Genomic DNA, 21765 nt, shown 5'->3' with positions numbered 1-21765 from the left:
ATTTCATATTAATATATATTTTCTATTCAGCTTATTCATTTTTGATATACTGAGATAAATTTAAACGTATATTGCCCTTGGCTCCAAAATAAATTGAAAAAGTGTACATAAATGATTTACCAATCTGGCTCCTATGAATTGAATTTCCATTTTATTCTTATTGCTCACATCTTTTATAGTACTGTCAATTTTCTTCTTTATTAACATGAAGTTTCTTGTGCCTGAGTAACTTTTTCTATAAATGTGAAAAATAGAGTTGAGTGGAAAGAGACCTATGAGAAGCCATAGATTCTAGTGTCTTCTTTTATCTGCTATTCAATAGTGGCATAGCCTTGTGCACAGTGACTTCTTGTATCTAGACCTGGGAAATTAGATCAATAGCAACGATACCTGCCTCGTAAGGATATTTTAAAGGCCAAACTAATTAAGTTGTATGGAAAAACTTTGAAAACTGTAGAGTACCCAAAGAAAATACTAAAATTGGCTTATATTTAATTCTGAGCTCAGTTACACCTATGCAGACCATTTGACTAATGCATGTAATCACTCTAAAGAAAATTAAAGTGTGCTCTTCCTTAGAGATTGAAAGTTTACAGAGCTAATAGCACTTACAGTAAAATTCAAATGCACACATTTTCAGAGTTATAATCCAAATTACAGTTCCTTTGGTCAGGCATCAAAATCACAAACTAGAACATACTGAAAAAATAATTAAAACTATATCTCCCTCACACACTTGTATTGGAATAGGAATATATTACTTATAGATAATGTCCTAGGAACTGAGATGAATTTCTCATTTATATTTAGTTTTAAAATTTACCATTATAAATTCAGTGATTGAGACATACACATATATATTTATCTCATCACTTTATGAGAGGCCTCTCCAAGCAGAACCATGCTCTGAGAGTACTGGGAAGCCAGTTTGCTTCTGAAGAAGGGCCTGCCTAAACCTGGCTGTCTTAGAGGCAGTCCCACAGGATATTAGCATTGGAAGGTATCTTCATGACCATCTTCCAACCATAAGTCTTACACAAGAATGTTGTCTTTGATATTCATATAGAATGAACCTATCAGCAAACAACAAATTCAATGCCTCCAGCCCATCCTAATGTGGAACTATTCAAACAGCATGTTCTTAATGTAAAAATAAGATCCCCATGCAATTTAATCTTTTATTCCAAATCATGTTTTATGACTTTAACACCTCCTCTTCCTGCTCCCTTAAAAATTGTATTGGAAGAAATCTTCCCTGTATATTATCTCTTTCCCAAGATCTAATTTCCAGTTTTATTTTTCAGCCATTTTTCATTTGCAATGGTTGAGGTGGGCTGTACTTTCCTTGGATGTCTGTCTCTAGGCATGTCCCTCCGAATTCAGAGTGAGACACATTGTATTCCAGATATAGTTTGGTAAGGACCAAATAATTCGCTGCAACTATCAGACTTGCTGTTCTGGATGTTTTTTTTCTATTAATGAATATTGAGATTGCAGCCCTGAAATTGTTGACCCTTAGGGTCATGGACACAATTGATACCTTAAGTGTGTTTCATGTAAACTGCCTTTAAAGACATATCCTTCAACCTACCATCTAACAGCTTAGTTTCTGAATCTAAGCATCTTTAGCTTTGGCTCTATTTTATTTCATTTTGACAGTCTTGGCCCATCCATTAAACCTATGGAGACATTTTTAAATCCCAGTTTTGTGTCAGTCACAGCATCACAGATTTAATAAGCACTATTTCTTATATCTTCCTGTAAGTCAATGTTAAAATGCTGAACAGGAAAAGACGAAGGACAGCAGGGTTACTGTCTAATGAAATAATGTATCTGAAAGTGCTTTGCAAACACTATTTTATATTCATCTTGGGTTCTGCGTCCTTCCTTCTGTCTTTTATACATACCACTTTATAATCTGACCGTATGGGAATTTCTTCCTGAACAGTCTTCGTGGTTTCCGTAACTTTCTTTCCAATAACTTCTTTGTCATCAAAATCATTTCTAATTACATCATACAGGTTTTACTTTTAGAACTTCTCTTTTTGAGTCATCTTTTCTCTTAGAAACTCTATCCTCAAGAGGTAACTTCTCTGAGTATTTTAGTATATGATTTTCCTTTATTTGCCTTTTAAAATATTTAATTTGTATTTCTTGAGTGTCTGTTATATGTAGCTGAGTCTGCTTGATGCTGCAGGGCATGGAGTTGCCCATGGGATGTTGCTGGACTTCAAAGAGCTTATAGGCTGATGGAAGAGCTAAGGCACATGATATGCCATTAGCGATTCATTGTAAATTGATACCTCCCACTCTATTCTCTTAGGTCTTCCCTGTAGTTGTAAATGTGACTTTAAATATCCCCCTCCCCCATTTCCACAAAAGAAGTAATCCTTGTGCTTCTAGAAAATTTCTTCATCCATATTACCTATTAGGCTGTTTGCAGTGGTTCCAACTCCCAATCTCCATGGTTTTTATTTATCTGAAATTGCTCCAAAATGTGAATCCAAATGACAACTCTTCACCACTTGTCCAGGACCCACAGCCTAGTGTTTAACTCACTGACTAATATATAAGTTCTAGTGTTCATAGCGTGGAACACTAGAGCTTATATATTTAGAGCATGTTCTCTCTCTACCTCTCTGGATAGATGGATAGATGGCTTGACCTACAGGTATACTTATTTATCTAGTGTTCTGACATATACTCATGCGGGTGTACACATTAGAAATAATGTATATATTGCTAATATACTATAAATATAAAATATAATCATTTCTAATATACTGTATATAGTATGTCCTGTGTGAGTTCAGTTTATGTACACCATAAATTCTTCTGTTTGGACATATACATTTTAAGTAAATTTAATTTTTAATGTAATTTATTAAGCATTTTTATCAGAGATTAAAGTAATATTTTAAAAACAAAGCCACCACCACCACAACAACAAAAACATGGAATGACTCCTATTCATACTACTAAGCATTTTCTCTCACTCTTTTAAACCACCTCACATTTTCCAGGCACTGGAAATCTATATATTTTTTTAAAATTTTGCCTAAAAAAGGAAAAGTATCAGTGATGATCAGGTAAAGATTCTACTCCACCTCAGCACAGCAGGGCACAGTGGTTCATCATTTATCATGCTACATTTTTGGTGCAAAACTTAATTCCTGTCTTATAATAATGCCACTGCTGCACTCCTGCACCCAAATGAGCAGCAAGTCAGTCTTTTACAGGGACTGATGGACTTAAGCTTTTTCCTAGTTTTTCTATAAAACATACTATATTTCAGATATAGTTTGAAAATGACTAAATAATTCACTAAAAATGTAAAACTTGATGTTCTGGAAATTCCTTTTCTGTTAATGAATGCTGAGATTGCAGCCCTGGAATTGTTGATTCCCAAGGGTCACCTTTAGAATGATGTACCATGATGTACCATGATGTAGATTCACTGCAGTTGTGGAGAAATAACACAGAGACCCCCATATGCCCTATATCTAGTTTCTCCCAATGGAAACATCTTGCATAACTGTAGCACAACATCTCATATCACATTTGGAAACTGACACTGATACAATCCACTGACCTTATTCAGATTTTATCAGTTACATATATTTGTGTAGGTTTATATTTAGTTTTCTAAATTTTATCACATATGTAGGTATGTATGAAAGTCAAAATACAGGACAGTGCTATCAGCATGATACCTCCTGCTACCTTTTTTAAAATATATTTTTATTAATTTTAGAGAGAGGAAGGGAGAGGGAGAGAAAAATAGAAGCGTCAATGATGAGAGTCATTGATCAGCTGCCTCCTGCATGCTCCCTGCTGGGGATCAAGCCCGCAACCCAGTCATGTGCCTCAACCCAGATTTGAACCTTGATCTCCTGGATCATAGGAAGATACTCAACCACTGAGCCACGCCAGCAGGGCTTCTGCTACCCTTTTATAGCCACGACCACCTCCCTCTTCCATCCCTAACCCCTATCTAGTATATATAATTTTAAAAGAAGAAATGTACTCATGTATTACTTGTATAATGAATATTAATAAACAAATGGTACACACTTTCTCATCTACATATTAAAAATTGATCTGGCTTTTACAAATTTATGCATGATTCAGAGCTCAGAATTTCATGTTTTGAAATTCTATTTAATGTATTTGGAAAATTCTTATGTTTAGAGAATGTACAGTATAATGGTTTCTTTATAAAATAATTTCTAATTTCACCTGCAAACAGTGAAGATGTGGAGAAAAGGAAGGAAGGGAGGGAGGGAGGGAGGGAAGGGGGCAGATGTAGAGGCACCTGTGGTGACCCGAGAGTGAGTATGGAGAGCACAGTCCTCCACCGGAGCCAGTAGCTGGACACCTACCTGATCATCCCGATCCCCCGGAGCTGCTGCTGATTCCCACCAGCCTTGTGTATACTAGGTATAGAGCCTGCCTCCGCAGGATCCCAAGAATGAGCTTAAGAAATGGCCTTTTTCCAGACCCCGGGAGCTCCTCTTTTGTCCTTCCACAGTCCTGGTTACTAAATATTTTATGTACATCAGCCTGAAAAGAGCTTCTGGCTGTGCAAGGGTCCCTTAAAGATTTTCTGCTTCAAGTCTCCCTTTGAAATCTGCCCTGAGCACAAAATTGTGGTAATTTTTCACCTGAAAAGAATTTTAAATGCCACCAATAGAGCTAGATGCTGATTCATTATTTATCAGTCCTATTCCTTGTACTGGGCTGTCGGCTCAGAGCTGGGCGCACAGAGTAGCTGGGCTCAAGAGAATTGCTGGTTTCCCTGAGTTTGTTTCTCTAAAACCCTACGTTCATAAAGACCAAGAATCAATCCCTTAAATGGAAGCTAAGTACTTAGGGATCTGTGATGTGACTTAAAATCAGAGCAGTCCTTGGGAAGCTCTCAGATATTGGAGTGGAGCATTAGGAGGGGAATTCAGGAGCAGATAATGGATATAAATATGAAACTTGAGGGTTAATTAGAAAAGGGAGTCATGCTGACCCTGGTCTCCAAAAGTCTGGGCAAGATCTGGTGCCCAAAGAGAGTCTTCTCTTGTCCTGTTTGGTAATAAATAAAATGTTTACTGTTGTAGCTCTGATATGTAATCCATTCCTCTTGATATATAAGATCTCTGATATGAATATTTCATGTCTGTAAAATGACGGATCCCGCCAGCAAAGGAGCGGTTGCTTTCCTTGAGGTAATTTTTTTCCCCTTTTGCTTCCTATTGCTGAACTGTACAGCTTCATAAATAATTTTATTTGCTGGAGGAAGAGAAAGTGTTTTTCATAAACTCATTATCCAGGACTGCTTATAGCTGTTGGAAGGACAAGGTCTTCCTTAGTCCCTCAATTTGTGAGGACAGTGCAGACTTGATTGTACAAAATACATTTTGTAAATGTCGTGCTCTTCACCTGTAAATAAATATGGTAGCAAATACTTACAAAATAAAAAGTGCCGATCAAACTTGTCTTATGGAAGAAAAAAAATGTTTCCAGAAATTAGAAATTCAAGGAAATTTCAAGAAAACTTTTAGCAGAGTAAACTTATTTAGGGAGTCATATATATATTTAAACAATTATCTCACTATTTATAATGTTTTGATTGTGTCATTTAAGAAAATATTAGTTATATAAAGAAAAATACTTCATTAGCTTTATAATCTTTAGGTAGGCCCAATCTTTAGTTAGGCCTTATTTTACATTTTTTTAAATTTATTTTTTGTATTAGAATTTTGCAACCATGATTTAGTAAATAGAAGTTTTTTGTAATTAAGGCAAATTATGATAATGCATTTTGTTTCTTCACTAAATCAGTTACTAACTAGTATCTGTTTTGTTATAATGAACTATCCATTATTTTCACTTTGAAATTTAGTGAATGAGTTAGATCCTTAAAAATATTTCAGAGTCAACCCCACCTCTACTCATCCTCTGCCCTTCTCAGAAAAGCCCTTCAACTTAGTTTGTATCTTATTGAAATATACCCATCACTTAAAGTTATTTTCTTGAGTTGTTAATGGGAAATTACAAATGTAGTAATAAAAAGTTTTAGGTGACCAAGATTTATGTTTTATTTAACTGCTGAACTCTTGCTATTAGAGGAATGGATGATTAGTTATCATTTACAATGTGACATTTACATTAAGCAATAAATGCTCTAGTGGCACATTAGTTTATTTGTCATATGACCCTGGATGTGTACAATAATTACAAACATTTTCCTATAGCTGAGTATATAATACTATACTTATATTCAGTAACACAAATGCATTTTCATATTCAGTCATATGAATCCCTCTGCATATTTATGCACTAAAAACTCAGTAATGTGAAGTGATTTTCAAATTTATTCTATATTTCTTGTCTAACTTTTTTAAAGTTATTCCTCTTTTTTAAAAAACATGTTTTATTGATTTTTAGAAAGAGAGGAAGGGAGAGGGGGACAGAGAAAGAGAGAGAGAGAAGAGAGAGAGAGAAGGAGAGAGAAAGAGAGAGAGAGAAACATCGATAAGAGACAAACATCCATTGGCTGCCTCCTGCACACCCCCTTCCAAGAATCAAGCCTGCAACCCAGGCATGTGCCCTGGCTGGGAACTGAACTAGCGACCTCTGGGTGCATGGAGTGACACTCAAAAAATAGATACACCGTCCAGGACTAAAGTTATTCCTCTTAATAAAATAGCATTTCTTATACCCTCATTTTTTTAGTAGGCCACTAAAGATCATGGCCATATTGTGTCAAACATCATATTATTCTATGATTATTAAATAAGTGAATGAGTTGCAGTGAAACCATATGATTCATTTTCTCATATATTCCAAAACAGCTGGCTTTTGCATGACTTTCATCAAACATCTGGATGACTAAATGTTTAACTTTTGTTTTCACACAAGGTAAATACAATTAAAGTCTAATGTAGGACACCACCCTCATGTTATTTATTTTGTACCAGTAGAGATAAGGTGGAGAGAGATTGCTAATTATACCATTTTGTGGATTTATAATTGTTCAAACTCAGTGGAACTTTAAATTGAAGGAAATGCTTAGATCATATTACTGTTATCTTCAGATATTTCACGGTTTTTTTGTGTTCAATGGGTTAAAACTCAGGGCAACCTTAGGAAAAGCTTCCTGAGGAAAACAAAATTATTGCATGCCTACAATGAATACAGCACCATGCTTGGTACTTTCAGATATTATGCCTTGAATTAATTACAGCTTTTTTGTAATATTATTGTTGTTTTTTTCTTTTTAAAAGAATAACTGAGTGATATGGTCATTTCTATGATTCTACTAAGGTTTATAAGACTTTAAAGTCCTGCCTTTGCTGATAGTGAAATAGGAATCAAAGTACAGATGTTCCCTGACTTATGATATTCAACTTACAATTTTTTGACTTTATGATGGTGTGAAAGTGATTCCATTCAGTAAAAACTGTACTTCAAATTTTGGATTTTGATCTTTTCCTGGGCTAGCGATATGTGGTATGATACTCTCCCATGATGCTGGGCATTGGCGATGAGCCACAGCTCTCAGCCAGCCAGGCAATCACAGGGGAAGACAACTAATACTATACAGTGTATTCATTGTTTAGATGACTTTTTCCAATTGTAGGCTAATGGAAGTGTTCTGAGCAAATTTAAGGTAGGCTAGGCTAAGATATTTGGTAGGTTAGTACATTAAATGCATTTTCAACTTAAATTATGTGTTTTTTGGGATATAACCCCATTGCAAGTTGAGGAGCATCTGTAATGTTCAGACAACTGATGAACACTTAGAGGGAAAGAAAGTACTGTTAGGGGCTGGAAGGGGTCATGAGTCTCAGTTTTATAAAATATATTCTGAATAACTTCCAGAGTTTTGCCCAGTTTCCTGAGTTCTTTCAGAGTTTATTATTGGCATTCAAGATAATCGTTAGAGGGAGAACCATATTTCTTGGGAATACTTGTACATAAGCAATAACTGTTGCCAGATTTTCTAAGATTATGTAATAAGGCCAACATAGGAACAACTTGGAATTAAGGAATTGATCAGATTTTCTTAGGAGATGTTTTATTTCAGCATGCTATCAAGAAGAAAAGGAAATACTGGAAAAATTGCATTGTTAGAATCCCAATCTAAGATGTTTTTGGCGTTGCACTGGTCAAAATATATGGACTAAAAACAAGCACCTTATAATGGTAATACATGTTTTACATAGCTGGCACATATTAAGTGCTTAATAAAAGATATGATAAAAAGGAAAATGTTATCATTGATAAATAATACAACCATACATAAAAAGAACCTTATCTGGGGAATTGAATTTAGATAGAATTATAGCAGTTACTATGCTCTTCAAGCTAAAGTGGATACATGTAAACATTGTTGGTCATCAATCCTTCTTGTTGTTGTTAGAATAATTATAGGAAGTGTTTATATTTTGCTCTCATAATGCGATAATATAAAACAATTATAAATTCAAGTTCACTCTTGCTTTATACTGCCTCTTTACTACAGAAAGGGGGACATAGAGTTTCAAAAGCAATGAGGCTCCTTATTCTAAACACTTTACTTCTAGGAATTTTATTATATATGTATTCACTCATGTGTGCATGGATACATGTATATTGACATTGGTTATATCATTTTATAATAACAAAAGCCTGGAAATATTTTCAGTTGGAACACGTGAGCAGATTATGTTGTATGCGTATGAGAGATATTTACTGATAGAATGGATGGGGTTGCTGATAGAAGACAGAAATGGAATGATCTCTATGATGTGTTAAATGAAAGGCATAGGACAAACAGGGTACTGTATTCTTAGATCTGTATAAAAATCTATACACACATACTCTACATATGCATGAACCATTTCTGAGAGGATGTACTGAAATGTGAAATTGTTTCTGAAAGGAATGTGTCTTGCTTTGGAGGGAGATTACTTCCAGATTTCTTGTATTTTTATCATGCATGTAAAAATGTAAAAATTAGATTAAAATATTCATTGAAAGAAAATGAAAAGGCAAAGAATAGCTGTCTCAAAATGGTTAGCATATGATTAATTTTTATTTGTGTGTATGTCATATGAGTTATTCTATTATCATAATAAACATTGTTTGTAATATAATTTTTGAAAGAGCATTTGTTGACACACTTTCAAAGATAATTTGAAATAAACTATAACTTACTTTTATTTAGCTTTACCATTAATCTAAGCATTGATTTTTAGCATTTCTGAGTAGTTTCAGTACAAACTTAAGCAATCAGTTAACTTTCTTTTTAAATTAAGTCCTAATTATTGGGTATCTCAGGACATTATAATCACTCTCTTAAATTTTGACTTTGTAAGCTCACTCACACATCTTTACAAATGGAAACAGCAGGAACAATAAACTTAAACTGAGTTATCTTTGTATCATCTTTGATTTTTTTTATTGTTACTCTCTGTAATTATATTATTCCTCACTTTTGCTTCTGCATATGAGATAAGTCATAGCCTAGTAAAATAACAATGCTTTTATTCATTTCAAGAACATTTTTATAAGTTCAGCCCATTTCTGCATTAAGAATGATAGTAGTTGAATATCAGTTGGTACTATTATAAAGATCTAGGGGAAAGAGTTAAATATTGTGTCTCAAAGAGCTAGGTCTGTTATTATTTAGATTGACATGGAACCCTTTGAAATAGGTAGAAATCAGTAATCTTCTGACATAACTTTAAAATATCAATGGGATGTCTGTGCATTTTCTTCATAGACTTATGTGTTGAAATAAACAGGTTTTCTCAATTGAAGAAAATGTAGGCAACACAACATAAGACTATTAGCTCCATGAGGGCAGGATTTAAGAGCTTCATTTCAGTGATATATTCCCAGTGTCATGTATCTCATACACAGTATGTGGTGATTATACATTCGTTGACTAAGGCATATTTTTAACATTATCTTATAGGTTGAATTAGTGCAAATGCAATAAATAAAATTGAACTATATGTCTGTTGATTGTTTGAACTATCTTCAACTATGAAATAGGAAGACTCCTTCCAAAAGTGAAAAACAATGCTGGCATATCTATTGGAATCGGAGCATATTGCCCATTCCACTGGAAAGCCTTTTTATGCAAATCGATTTAAATTCTATTTAGTGATATTCCTGATATAGGTTGAGGTTGATCCCACAGTTAACAGCAACTGTATTTATCAAAGATACTTCCTAAGCATATTTTGATACACTTTTTTTGTGCTTGTCTCCTTTGAAGAGTCCCTGTAACCATTCAGCCAGGTGTTGGGAAGCCATGTAGTAGCTGAGAACCCTCACTTCTGACACCATCCTCAGACTCAGCTTTGGAGATGCTTTCACCCTGTCAGTCTTCTGCAGCAGCCAGGCAGAGTGCTGACTCCTTCACAGTGGTGAGGAACTCTTCTGGCTCCAGAAGTAAGTTGATTGCCTTCAGTTTGTTAATCGCCAGTGGGTTTAAAAACACTTAGGAGAGGTTTACTAAAAGCCTTGCAAAGTAATGTACAAATTTAAACCAGCATTATTCACTGATTGTTTTTTATTTCTTTTTTTTTTTTTTTTTTTTTTAGTAATATCTTTCTGGAGACACAAAATCTACAACTTTTCATGTCAATGACCTATACCTTTATGTAATTTTCTGATTTTTTTTAGTATTGCTTCACAATGCATTGTCATAATTTATATTTGCAACTTTGAGGAACAGACAAGGGAGAGATTAAAATAATAATGTTTGCATATGAGTAAAAAAAATACAAGTATTTCATCTAAGTAGCTTGATTAATGATTTGTAAAGATGAAATAAAATCCCTGGCCTTTTGCTTCTGAAAATAAAGCACTTTTCCCTGGGCAGTGCGGCTCAGTTGGTTGTAGCGTCATCCAATACAGTAAAAGGCTGCGAGCTTGATCCCCAGTCAGGGCACATACCTGGGTTTCGGATTCTGACCCTAGTTGGGGCATATACGAGAGGCAGCCAGTCAATGTTTCTCTCTCACATGGATGTTTTTCTTTCTCTCTCTCCCTTCCTCTCTAAAATCAATAAACATATCCTCAGGTGAGTATGAAAAAAAAAATCAAACACTTATTCTATGACTTTGATCTCTGTTGCTATATGGAGGTTACTGAGTGGAACTAGAAATAGCGCTTTTTCTGATTGGTTGGATTATTGAGTGACATGTTCTTTGCATGCTGCTGAAGGAGACTATGGCTGCCTATAAATATGAATGCTGAAAAAACTGAAGAAAAGGGAAATTACATATAGGAACATGAATTGAAATCAGGAGGCAAATTCCCAGCTACATGTATATTTTGGGGCTTTCTAATTTCTAGGTAAATCAGATAAATGCATCAATTACATAATCATTTATGTTCACAGGATTTGAAAAGTCAAGACAATTTCTCTGGAAAAGTCCTTACTTTCCTGGTCCATACTTATGAGTCTATTATTTTGCCACTTTTATACTTTACTTAGTTTAAATTTGATATATTTCTTTTTATCCCTTCTTCTCGCAAATATTTGATATAGGTGTCTCTTGCTACTCTTAAGGATATATTTGTATTAAAATGTCACCAAACAGAAAATGATATGGGTGTATTTTTATAAAGAGCAAGGTTTGTTGCAGCTGAGATTGTCTTTTGGTAATCAGGTGCCTAGCAATTGAAATTGTCTTGAGAGAAAGGGTAGAAGACACTTAATAGCCTTAGTTTATTTTGCTGCATACTAGAGCTTCAGCACACCAGCAACAGAAATGTCTGTGTCCTTCAGAGAACTTAGAGCCTGCTGTTATGAATTTATTTCTGAATCTTGGTGCTATAGATTACATAAGATTTAAAACAGGCAGCCAGCATGTTGTTGCTAGTGTGCTCAAAATAATGTGGAAGGGCTACTTTTAAGAGACAAACAAAAAGGACATATTAGGTTATATTGAGATTGATTTATTGTAACTATAACTGTAGTGTAAAATGATTAGTCTAAGTATGCAGAAGACAGATTTGAAGTCATTATTTTAGTGTAGGTTTCTTCTATGTATATTTTATTAACTTGTACTCCTTTGGTACATGATTTATTCATTTATCTTAAGAATTGCTTTTGTTGCTTAGGTCCTTGAGCTTTTTATTAAATAAAGAAACTTGAGGAAGATATTCTAGATTTTTTATTTTTTACTCTCCTTAAGGAAAGGGGGGAACCTGTCTAAGCCTGAGGCCATTTCACACATTTGGAAAAATAAAAATGTACAGAGTTTGTTTCTTAGAGACCACCACACAAGAAACTCCAGAGATTTTATCTGCCCAAACAATTAGATAATTAATGAATTTTTGTTTTCCATGAATAAGGCTGACTTTTTAAAAATAAAACATCTGATTTTATGAAAGCTGTTAGAAAAGGAAATATATTTACTGATATAGATTCCCTTGTGTAAATCACAAGACTTAGTTAATTCAAATACATTTTCATTTACTAATGGCAATAAGGCCAAAGGATTTACTTAATTAACCTGGCAATAGAAGGCTAAACAGAAATAATTTATATATTGAAAATGTCTCTTCTGAGTTGATGCTTAATTCAGTTTTTTAATTACCAGTCCATTAGTCCATAGAAGTAGAATCTCCTTTTTCCTTTCTATTTTTTCTTTGGAGTAACATTAGGCTGAAAGTCTTGCATGGAATTAATCACCCTGAAAAAAGAGAAAAGTAAATACATTCCTAATTAGGTTCCCCAAATTTCAAATAGCTCATTGAAAATTCATAGCACATCCATTAAATCCCTTTAAAAAAATAAATGGAATACTGGGAACTTTCTTAGAGGAAATAATGAATGGAGAAGTGGTACAGTAATGAGGCAATAGAATATCTATTAGCGATTAGTGCAGGGAGGTTCAAGAGTTGGTGGATGTTATGACAATTATTTTTCTCACTGTGGCATTTTCAATTCGTCTTGGCCAGTAAAATAGTACGTTTGTCTGTTTCTGCTGTTGTTTCTTGTTTAACTAAAGCACTGATAAATTTAAACAATAAACACTAATGTTCAAACGGGAGATGTATATGCCTGTGTAAATAGGTGTGTATGTATCTAAAGATAGTTCACTATACACATAACGCAATGATGATCACTCTGCAAAACTAATATGCCTACTATATATTAAGGTATGTTTAATTACATCGAATATATAATATTTAAAATACTTTTATTTTTCTGAAACAAATTGCCTAATGTTTAAGACTTTTAAATACCAACTCTGTCCCGGCCGGGCGTGGCTCAGCGGTTGAGCGTCGACCTAGGATCCAGGAGATCGGGGTTCGATTCCCGGTCAGGGCACATGCCCGGGTTGCGGACTGCAGCCGATCAATGACTCTCTCATCATTGATGTTTCTCTCTCCCTCTCCCTTCCTCTCTCTGAAATCAATAAGGATATATTTAAAAAATAATAATAAAATAAAAATCAACTCTGATAACATTAATTGACAGTGTTTTGTTATCATAATAATGACAAACATATCATTTGATACTTCCTAGTACTTTTTAATAAACATTAATCTTTTTATTCTTTTCTTTTCTTTTTTTTAATCCTCACCCAAGGAGTGAGGATATTTTTTCCATTGATTTTAGAGAAAGTGGAAGGAAGAGGTAGGGGGAGAAAGATGGGAGAGTGAGAGAAAAACACATGGATTGGTTGCCTCCCATGTGCACCCCAGCCTAGGGCAGGGATCGAATCTGCAACCCAGGTACCTGTCCTCAACCAGGAATCGAACCCTCAGCTCTCTGGTGTGCAGGCCAACCCTCTAATCATGTGGGTCAGGGCAATTTTTTTATTCTTCCACTACCTCTATGAAATAATTTTAAAAACTATATATTCTCTCAACCAGATAGATTTATTTTAAAAAAACATATCTTTATTGATTTCAGAGAGAGGAAAGGAGGGGGAGAGAGAGATAGAAACATCAATGATGAGAGAGTCATTGATCAGCTTTCTAGCCCACAACCCGGGCATGTGCCCTGACCAGGAATTGAACCCCAATCTCCTGGATCCTAGGTCGATGCTCAACCGCTGAGACTTGCCCCACCGGGCCAGATAGATTATTTTATGCTTAATATCTTTAGGTATATATTTATATACTTGAAATCATACCAGACACTTAAGCCACAAAAACGTAGTTAGGAAATTAGGGTTATCATAATATGCTAACCATGAATACTAAGGTGGTTACATGAATTAGGTTTAATAATCTCAATTCCAAAAGGTAGAACAAAGAGGAAACATGTTATACTATGCAGTGCTCCTTTTGATAAGAAGAGAGTATAAAAAATTCTCAAAGAAAGCAAACTTTGTAATGATTCTCATGAATGTATGAATTTTGTGTCCAGTTTGATACATGTTATTACCTAAGTGCCTTAAATTTAACATGTTGCAAACTAAGCACTTGGTTCTCTTTTCAAGTATACTATTTTGATATTTTTGAGCTCAGTATATGACTTCACAATATCCCAGAAAAATTCCAGAAATCATCTTGTCACCTCTCTCCTTCATTCCACAAATTCTGTCACCTAATCTGGTCATATTTACCTAAAAAAAAAATCTTCTGGAATTCATCCACTTTTGTCCATTTGGGACGATCAGCACCCAAATAATATAATGTCTCCCCTGGGCTACCCTAGAGGCTCCTAACTTATTACTCACATCCACAGAGGCACCTATCTGTCTATTCTCCAGAGGCAGTCAAAGAGAGCTTTACAGAAGACAAGATTAAGACGTCATATTCTCTAAAGACATATGGACAAAGTTCCTGTCATGGCTTACCATGCTCTCATGGTTTAGCAATTTTCTAAATGTGCCCAATTCATCCCAAGATGCTCCCTTCTCTTTGTGTATTCCTGGCACAGAGGCCCTTAGGTTCTTCTCTGTCATGTGACTTCCTGCCTAGCACCTAGTTGTTTCTCCCTGCGGGGGTCATTGCTCCCAATTATTTTTTGCCTAGTATCTCAAAGAGCTAGTCACCTTCGGAATGGAGCCTTTCTTGCTGTTCCTGACCAGTTTATCTTCTCTTATGTGTTCTCATAGCACCATATAACTATAACTCGTTGCAGTTTTATGTCTCTTTGTGCATTTATCTGATAATGCTGACTTCCCTTCCAGATTGTAGGCACTATAAGATCACAGTCCATGTTCATTTTGATCGTCACTGAAACCCTTTATTTATTGTCGGCTCTATGAGCACAGGCAGAAAGTCTCTCATGCTCTCTCTCTTCTCCCTTTGTGTGTGTGTGTGTGTGTGTGTGTGTGTGTGTGTGTGTGTGTGTGTGTGTGTGTGTTTTAAGACAGAAAATTTCTGAGATCTGAAAAAAAAAATCATAGGAGTATCAGGGGAAGAAAACTGTAACAAATAAGAAGTGTTGGCACTGGAAAATTACTGCTTAAATTTTGACTTTCTGCCAATTTTTCTCATTTCTTTAGTGACATACTGGGATAGTTTTCCTTGGAATTGTCATGGCTTTTTTAATAAAGTTCCCAAAACTATGATCGACTAAAAAGAGCCAGGCCTCTGGATTTCTAGAACTAATAGCAAGTAGCGTCATGAAATTCTTCTACTCCTGTATTGATAATGATAAATATTAAATATGAATGTTCGAATACGAATGTCAAACCCAAGGCACTGGTTGGTAAAGTAGAGGAAGCTTCTCTCTACCGTGTAAAACATGAGCATTCTTTTGATTTTTATCTGAGAAATGAAAGGTTCCAAGGATATCAACTGGAACAAAATTGTTAAGAATTAACTATTAGATCTTTTTATTTTTGTTTTTGCATTTTCCTGTTGTCAAAGTTTGATAGCGCTTACTGCAGGCTCATCATTCATATTTGATGTTTATTTTTTCAGTGCCCTTATACTCTGCCCTTTCCTCTTTTTAGTCTTATTGCCATTTTCAGGGACTTGCTTTCAGATAGGTGAAGGATCGAGACCTTGTTCTTGCTACTATGAAGAAGGTACAAATTAAATGGAATTTTTGTCCAAAAAAAATTTATATGTCAGTAAGATAGATAAGAGTATTACAGTGCAGAAAAAAACTACCATAAGATAAATAATGATAAAAAGCTGCAAATAGTCATGGGAGTTCGGTGGAAAAAGAGGTTACTTCCATCTGAGATTATGCAAATACACTTCTTAGTGGAAGTAGACTTGTCTAGACCTCAGAGATAGGTTTCAACATTGGGCTGTTGCTGTTAATGTGCTGATGCATTGTGTCATTTAGGTAAAAATTCCAGAAGGTAGAGAGATAATACACAGTTCTCCCAAAAGCCCTTAAGTACTGACACCAAAACTAAAAATGTCTTAGCTGGCAGTATGTGATGTCGAAAGGCCTCTGCTCTCTCTGCCTACTGTTAGTGTTGGCCCTGTGGGTTGCTAATACTACAGTTCTTACTGTGAAGTGTCCTGGGAAGAGGTCTGAATAAATGCTTTTCCTTAGGAGATAATGATTACATTTAGGCCCGGGAGAGTTGATGTCCTGAGGAGAGTACTCCTGGCAGCTGACATCAGATGCATGGCAACAATTTTAATTGCAAAGCATTGGCTATGAAACCCATTGGAAAAAAATCCAGTTTGTATGGACTCAGCCTCAGTTATTATTTGAGGTACTTTGATGAGCAACCTGTCCCACTGACTAAGCAGTTAACCTCCCTTATACCATGTGAGTATCACTAGGGGTATTTTAGCATATGTCAGATTTAGAATTCTCTGGGTAAAATGAGACATCTTTCATTAATATGACACTGAATGTGGGAGATTTGATAGCAAGGAAAACCTTGGCAATACAAAGGCTTCTAAAAGAAAAAATCATGATTTGCCATATGAAGAAACTTGACAGACTGGAAGAATCTATGTATAATGATCCTAAACACTAACAACATTACTAATGACATATTTGAAAGGGAAAGACACAATGAAATTTATAGTTACTGCTACATGGAAATACATGTGAAAAAAATCATGGATTTTGTAGACATATCCTTTCTAGCTGAAAACCTAGAGATTTGGTTTTGAAAAGTGCTATCTTAGATGATACACTTAGATAATACAGTTTTGGCACAGTAGCATTCAATGGCTAGAATGTTGAAGAACCTCAGTGGTGTTGAAAATATTTTATCATCGAGGGGGGATAAATAAAGCACACCACTGGGAATACTGACAAGCAGGAGTTGAGTAATGAGTTAGTCTCAGATGATAACCTCTTCATCATGCCTGATTGTATATGTAAAGCTGGATGGTGACCATGACCTTGCAGGATGGTAGCTTGATCTCATTTGTCTAATTAACCTGACCTTTGGACTTAGGAATATTTAATGTGTAACTGAGTTGGCATAAAAACACATTTACCCCCTCTATTTATATAGTAAACTATCAGGCAGAGAAGATTTGTCAACTGAAGGGAAAGCTGTGTTTGTGAAAGCAACTTTTTTTCCTTTTTCTAATTATCTGTTCTTGGTGTCAGGCAATTCTAAATCCATAATAAGACCTTGGCTTTCTTTTTGATCACTTGCATGCAAATATGGATTACTATGCTAAATCCTGGAGCGTTAACATACTGTTTAATATCTGGAAAACAAATAACCTTTTAAAACCTGCTTACTTATTTATGTCTTGAAGATAGAGTTCCATTACAGGCAAATGAGCACCTCCTAGATTATTTCAGTGCCTACTACAATAATGATTCCAACACAGAAATAATCTACAATTGAAAGCACGCATTTATTATTTATAAAGAAACAGAAAGATAAACATTTTTATAGTAAGAATTCTCTACTTGAAAGGGAGAACTGAAAAGGAAACACTGACAAATAAAATTATATGTACTTTAATATAATGTTTTCATTTTATCAAGGTCATTTTATGAAGCATTTTTCAACATTTCTTATACGCATCTTGAAATAAAACTGTAGAATCTCAGACTTTTAGGTTGGTGTAATTAAAGAATGGCTCAATGTATAACTGTTATAATAGAGCTAATAAGAGTGGACCTGTGGCATTCATGGATTTCATTGCTATAGTTATATGTGAATACTTCAGCCTAGAAAATGGTATCCAAGAATGAGTCACATAATAGTGAGTTCAAAAGACATTCAAAATCTGAATTACTTTTTTGGGTTTGTTCTTTTTTCATCATGACATACCAATAACTCTTATTAAAGGTATAGGGAGATTCTTTATAAGTTTTCAGCAATCCTTTACTATATATTATATTACTAGAAATCAGTATCACTGATTTATAAATATTTTGAGACAGAATCCACATATGTGACTCATGTGTAGTTGTACATGGGTACTCATGTAAAGGAATCTGTAATGCCCCATTATGGAAAGTAATGATAAATAAGAAAGATTTTGAAGAAAATGTCAAGTAAGAATCTGACAATCATGCAGTCTAAGTAGAGCTCATCCTTATCTAGTCTTAGTGGTGTCCTTAGATTTCATTTTTGCCACATGATACCCATGAGAAAAAGTAAATATTTTGTTCTCGTATATTTTAGACCTCAGAAATATCAAGTGTGTCCTCTAGACCCAGACAGATATTTCACTCAAATAGGTTTTTTATGCTTTTGTTTCACAGAATATTTCTTGAGTCACTTTTGGAATAAATCAAGGCATTAAAAAATAGTAGCTTCAGTTATAAGATGGACTACTGTATGAGAAACTCCAAGTTAGTCTATTCCAAATAACCAGAAACACATTTGTTTACAAATTTGCAGTATACTTTTGTACAAAATATTCCTATGGGAAGCAACAAACAAATATCAGGAACTTACTTTAGAAATGCTTACATCAAATATGTTAGAAATAACAAGAATGGTAACTCTAGACACTGGAAGCCATTATGAGGAATGGTTAGTTATAGAGATTTATCTCTTCTCTTTTCAGCATTAGGTGCATTTTGTCATGTTGCAATCAATTCCTTGCAAATTAGTAATCTATATTTAGGACATATAGGGATTTTCACTTTACTAGAATGTAGATTAACCAGCATTCTATAATCATTCTGAATAAGTAGGAGCTTAGTACAAATTGAAAACAAGAATAAATATCAAAATATTTTATTAAAATTATACAAAATTATTATCTTGTATCACAAACCCAAATATCTTATTTTATATTATTCCAAATGATAATTTCTAAAGCTTTTAAAAGGATCTCATGCAAGTAAAACATAAAACAGTATAAATATAAACTAAATAAATAGATATTCATGTTCATGGAGAGGAGGACTCAATGTTTTCAAGATGTCATTTTTGCCAAACTAATCTATAGATTCAGTGCTATCCCAATCAGATTTCCAGCATAATATTTTTTGGATATCAATTTATTCTAACATTTTTGTGGAGAGGCAAAAAGACCCAGAATAATCAATACTAAAGAAGAACAAAGTTTGGACTGTCACTCCTTTACTTCAAAATTTACTGTAGAGCTAAAGTAATCAAGACAGTGTGGTATTAGGAAAGACTAGACAGATCAGTGGAACAGAATAGAGATCCAAGAAATAGACTCCTGTAAATATAGTCAACTACTTTCTGACAAAGGAGCAATGACAATACAATTGGGCAAAGATAGTTTGTTCATCAAATGGTGTTGAAACAACTGGATATCCATATACAAAAAAATGAATCTAGACACAGACTCTATATCATTCACAAAAATTAACTCAAAGCAAAAAAAAACCCAAAATTAACCAACCAACCAACCAAACAAACAAACAAACAAAAAACCTTATGGACATGTAGATGGAAAACAGTATGGTCATTACCAGAGGGAAATGGGGGTTGGGGGAAGCAGGAGAGGGTAAAGGGGGAATAAATGGTGATGGAGAGAGACATGACTTAGGGTGGTGAACACACAATACAATATGCAGATGATGTATTATAGAATTCTCTACAAAATTTTATTAACCAATGTAACCCCAATGTATTAAATAAAACAGTCTTAAAAATGGAGTAGAAACCTACATGTAAAATTCAAAACTGTGAAACTCCAAGAAAGTAACACAGGAGAAACCCTAGATGACTTTGATATGCTGATGCCTTTTTACATACATACTATATGATCCTTGATACAAATAATTGGTAAACTGGATATCATTAAAATTACAAACTTTGTTTTGTAAAAATCAATGTTAAGAGAGTGAGTAGACAAGTAAAAGACCAGGAGCAAATATTTGCAAAAGACATATCTGATAAATGAGTGTCATCCAAAATATACAAAGAAAAAATTCCACAATAAAAAACAATCAGTATGTTTAAAAAATGGGCCAAAAATCTTAAGACACCTCACCAAAGAAGAAACACAGATAAGAAATAAGCATATGAAAAGATGCTACACCTCATATGTCATCAGGGAAATGTGAATTGAAACGATAATGAGACACCACTATACACCTACTGGACTGGCCAGAATCTGGAACATTGACAACACCAAATGCTGGTGACGATGTGGAGCAACAGGAACTCTTACAAATTGCTGGTGGAAATGCAAAATAGTACAGATACTTTGGGTGTTTGCCTGGTCCTTACAAAACTAAATATACTCTTCCTATATGATCTAGCAATCATGCTTCTTGGTATAACACAAAGGAATTAAAAATTTATGTCTCTCAAAACCTGCCCAGAAATATGTATAGCAGGTTTATTCATACTTGGAAAAACTTGGAAGTAACCAAAATGTCCTTCAGTAGTTGAGTAGATAAGTAAACTGTGGTACATCCAAACAATGGAGTATTATTTGGAACTAAAAGGAAAGGAGCTCTCAAATCATGAAAAGACATGAAGGGACATTAAATGCTTACTAATAAGAAAAATAAGCCAATCTGAAAAAGCTACATACTGTATGATTCCAACTGCATAACTTCTGGAAAAGGCACAACTATGAAGACAGTATAAAGACCAGTGGTCACCAGGGGTTTGGGTGGGGTGAGAGTGGTGATGGTGGACAGATGACTAGACAGAGAAGATTATTTTAGGGAAGTGAAAATACTCTGTATGATACTATAACGATGGATACATGTCATTATACTATGTTTATCCAAGTTCATAGAATATAAAACACTAGGAGTGAACTGTAATATAGACTAAGGAAGAACTTTGTGTGACGATGTGTAGCAAATGTCCCATTCTGGCGGGAAATACTGATAGTGGGAAAGTCTATACATGTTTAGGGGTAGAGATACATGAGAAATATTTTTACCTTTGCCTCAATTTTGCTGTGACCATTAAAGTGCTCTGAAAAATAGTCAATAAAAAAAAAGTATGAACATTTCCATAGTGTCATTTTTGATCTTTATTCTATTTCAGTGCTTAAATAAATTACTTATATATTATGAAATATAACTGTATATATAACTTTGGAATTGCCAAATGAAATGGTTTCTAATTCTTGTATTAATTTGATTTGAATACTAGTAAGATTGAGAATGTTTGAATAAGTTTTTACTTACTTTGCTAATCTTTATATTACATTGTGGTTTTTTGTTTGTTTGTTTTTGCTTTTGTTTTTGTTCAAAATATTACAGATGTCCCTTTTTGTCCCCAATGACCCATTCCACCACATCCCCCCCCCCCCTCCAGTTCCTCTCCACACCACTGTCCGTGTCCTTGGGTTGTGCATATATGCATATAAGTTCTTTGGTTAATGCCTCCCCCTCCACCCACCCACCATCCTCCATCCCTCTGAGATTCATCAGTCTCGTCCATGTTTCAATGTCATTGAATCATT

The 21765-nt window shown here is 34.5% G+C and overlaps 1 protein-coding gene across 9 annotated transcripts in view; it reads left to right on the top strand.

Moving 5' to 3' along the window:
- LRFN5 (leucine rich repeat and fibronectin type III domain containing 5) overlaps positions 1-21765 on the top strand; it is a 277160-nt gene that overhangs the window by 118262 nt on the left and 137133 nt on the right. For 8 of the 9 annotated variants that reach the window (XR_015715715.1, XM_016213293.2, XM_016213284.2 and 5 more), the window contains one exon: positions 10262-10437. The exons of the other annotated variant lie outside the window; for it this stretch is intronic. The gene's annotated coding sequence lies outside the window, so the exon portion shown is untranslated. The remainder of the gene's footprint in view (positions 1-10261; positions 10438-21765) is intronic. 9 annotated transcript variants of the gene reach the window in all.

This window comes from Miniopterus natalensis, chromosome 1, assembly GCF_054644295.1.
Source record: "Miniopterus natalensis isolate mMinNat1 chromosome 1, mMinNat1.hap1, whole genome shotgun sequence".
In the NCBI taxonomy this organism is placed as follows: domain Eukaryota; kingdom Metazoa; phylum Chordata; class Mammalia; order Chiroptera; family Miniopteridae; genus Miniopterus; species Miniopterus natalensis.
Note: the sequence above shows the minus strand (reverse complement) of the source record. Positions and strands in the feature narration are given on the sequence as shown.